This window comes from Bidens hawaiensis, unplaced genomic scaffold (assembly GCF_021521415.1).
Source record: "Bidens hawaiensis isolate Kalapana, Puna unplaced genomic scaffold, B.hawaiensis_p1.1 tig00020769_1, whole genome shotgun sequence".
Lineage (NCBI taxonomy): Eukaryota > Viridiplantae > Streptophyta > Magnoliopsida > Asterales > Asteraceae > Bidens > Bidens hawaiensis.
Window position 1 is genome coordinate 161242 of NW_027505018.1, and position 3702 is coordinate 164943.

General features: G+C 36.6%; 1 pseudogene; it reads left to right on the forward strand.

Annotated features, from left to right (window-relative positions):
• Positions 1-814: 814 nt before the first annotated feature.
• Positions 815-2180, forward strand: LOC143609914 (U-box domain-containing protein 26 pseudogene; annotated as a pseudogene).
• The last annotated feature ends 1522 nt before the right edge of the window (positions 2181-3702 follow it).

Below are 3702 nucleotides of genomic sequence, written 5' to 3' on the forward strand. Positions count from 1 at the left end.
TGTCATAATAACGAAAAAAGAGTTGTTCAAACTGTGTGTTTTTGGGTTTGATTATCGGTGTTTGATTTTCAACATCTCATTTGCTTTTATTAAAAAATAAAATGTTTTATGATAGTAAATCTACTACTCAAGGTATTTTTTTCTTAAAGTTTTAAAATTAATAAATAAACTAGCATGAGATTTTATAGTTTATTATAGTTGTTTCATACCTATTTTTTTCTTGGTAAACTATCGTTTTCAAAGTATTAGCATGCACCAAAAAAAGAGATATTATGTTAAACATGTTGTTTTGGTGCAAATTTAAAAGCTTATGTTTCTTTCGAAATTTACATGTCTTTTATGACTTTCAGGTTCGTGTCATGTTTAACCCGCCAACCCCAAACACGACCCATTTATTTAAACTAAAAGTATAAGATCTACTAATAGTCGAATACCACAATACAAAAGAAGAAGGACTATAATGCAAAGAAAATTCCATCCAGCCCAGCCAACCAACCAACAAGCAAGTGGTCCCCACACAACTATACGAACAGACTAGCACCTTTGACCACACCCCACCACCATTCAACAACTCAGGTTTAATTCAATTCAATAAACACACACACATGCCCTCACACGTGTGTAGATATAGATAGATTGAAACAACTTGTAACATAAAAAGGGCCACACATCTTCTTCTCCCATATCAACAAAACAAAACTCTCTATTCATTTCATCCCTAATTCTGTATGTATAGATTATTATAATATTATATAGATACAGATAACTGAATCCATATTATTATTAACCACCTAACAATAACAATAACAATAACAAACATGCCTGGAACCTTACAGCCATTAGACGTCGGAGTCCAGATCCCGTACCATTTCAGATGCCCGGTCTCTCTCGAGCTCATGACGGATCCAGTCATCATAACCACCGGTCAAACATACGACCGGTCAAGCATCGAGTCATGGATAGCCACCGGAAACACAACCTGTCCAGTCACACGTCTTCCTCTAACCGACTTCACACTCATCCCTAACCACACACTCCGTCGTCTAATCCAGGACTGGTGCGTTGCCAACAGATCCTACGGCGTTGAACGGATTCCAACGCCGAAGCAACCGGCTGATCCGGTCATCGTCCAGTCGTTGCTTAAACAAGCCTCAACGCCGTCAAACTCACGCCAGGTGAAGCTATCAGCGGTTAGAAGGATTAGAGGACTTGTACGTGACTCCGAGAAGAATCGGTTAGTTGTTAAAACGCAAAACGCGTGTGAGATTTTACTCGAGGTCTTGTTTTCCGAAACGAGTCGTAACTCGTCCGAGTTGATTCACGAGTTGCTCGTGATTCTCTCGCTTTTACCGCTTACCGAAACCGAGTGTGTGATAATATCTTCTGTACCAGATCAAATTTCGTATTTAATATTTTTATTATCTCATTCATCAATTGACGTCAGAGTCAACACAGCGGCTTTACTTGAAAACGTCATCGCCGGAACAAGCTCGCCGGAGCTTCGATCGGAAATCAGTTCTCATGACTCAATATTCGACGGAGTAATCGGAATATTAGATTATCCGTTAACATATCCGAGAGCTTTAAAAGTCGGAATCAAAGCTTTATTCGCTTTATGCATCGTGAAGCAACACCGTCACAAAGCCGTTGAAGCCGGAGCGGTGGAGGCGTTAATTGACAGGCTACCGGATTTCGAAAAATGCGACGCCGAGAGAGCGTTGGCCACGGTGGAGTTACTATGCCGGATTCCGTCAGGATGCGCGGCGTTTGCGTCTCACGCGCTCACAGTTCCGTTGCTAGTGAAGGTAATTTTGAAAATCTCCGACCGTGCGACGGAGTACGCTGCCGGAGCGCTGCTGTCGTTGTGTTCCGCCGTTGAACGGTTGCAGGTTGAGGCGGTGGCTGCCGGTGTTTTGACGCAGTTGTTGTTGCTTGTACAGAGCGATTGTACGGAACGCGCTAAGCGGAAAGCACAAATGTTGTTGAAACTTTTGAAAAACTTGTGGCCGGAAAACTCCGGGGTGAATTCAGAGTATTTCCCGTGCAGCGACGTCGTTCCGTTTTGAATATTTTAAATTTTAAATTGTTTATTTTCATGATTTTTGTCTACTCTTTTAGTTAATAGGAAAAAAAAGGAATTTGTCAAAGAACACCAAGGTTCTATAAGGTGTGTGTAGAATACAAGTAGTTTTTTTTTTTTTTTTTTGGTTTTTTGTAAATTTGATTTTGATAGAAGTTGAACATGAATTAAGTGAAAAAAAATTACAAATGTTATTGGTTTCTATTCTATTCCAATATTGTGTTCCATATGTCTTGTTAGAATGCATGTGAATGGTGTGAGAGATTATACAGAATCATTAATTTATTTATTGTTTAATCTATGATGTGATTTTCTAAAAGTTAATTACCTATATGGTTCTTGTGGTTTAGATAAATTAGCAGATTTTGATTGTTAAACTTTTGAAAAGTTGCATGTTTGAGGTTGTTTTGTAACGGGTTTATGGATTAATACGTACCAATAAACTTTTTGGTTAATCTAGATTGGAGGTGGGTAAATAAACCGGTTAACCGAATCGAAACCGAACCCGTTTGAAACCAATTATGTAGAAATCAGTTTGGAACCGATTGAAACCATTGGTTTGTAATTTTCTCCACAAAAACCGGTTAACCGAACCAAAACCGAGCAAAACTCGTTCAAAACCGATTGTATATAGTCAAGAAACCGGTTTCAACTCGAACCAAAACCTGTCATAAACCGGTTTTAACTTTTGTTGACTAAACCGAACCGGTTTCAATCCAAACCAATTTTAAGTATTAAAACGATTTATGCACCTCTCATCGAGATAACGAAATGGCCAAAATGCTTTTGAACATTAAAAACAAAGAAGTTAAAATATCTTACTTACTCATTTATATATATTATAATTATAAATACTATACAAATGTATACAAACACAAAAAAGAATACAAATAAAACTAAATGGGACCCACACACGTCATCGAATTTCGAATTTGTGATTTTTTTATTTGATTTGAATTACGAGTTTTTCGAGCCTAATTTAGATATTGAACACCCCATTAAGAATTTACAAGATAATTCATTAACCAAAAGAAATTGAAGTTTCTAGTCCAACATCTTTAGCTAGACATACAAATTTGCTCATATACTAGATTCAAGCAATAACCTTACTCAAAGATAAAGACTCATGTTGGAGTCTTAATCAGATAACTATTTGCTCAAGTTGAAGATCACCCTTTGTTGCTACACTAAGGAATCTAATATGACAACTTTTGTTGATAGCTATTCAGACTTTATTATGGTTGTGTTCCCATGATATTTAACAAAACCACGTAATAACAAATTTTAAGTTTGAAACTTTGAATCAGAACTATAAACTTTAGTTCACTTCAAAACCTTATATTCTGCATTAACATTTCATATTATCCCAATACAATGAATTCCGGTATTATGATGAATCAAGAAACTAACCTATTACGAACATGTTGAAATATGTTTGTTGTTCGGGCTCATTAGTCGAGCGTGGTTCTTCGTGTTCTTGCAACGACGTTATGTGCTATTGAGCAACGTTTGTCCTTCGTTCTTATGTGCTTAAACTTGAGATCCTATTAAGTATTAAGAATTTAACTAAATGGAGATTAATCACATTAACATATAAAAAAAGCCCTTAATTTAAAGAAAAT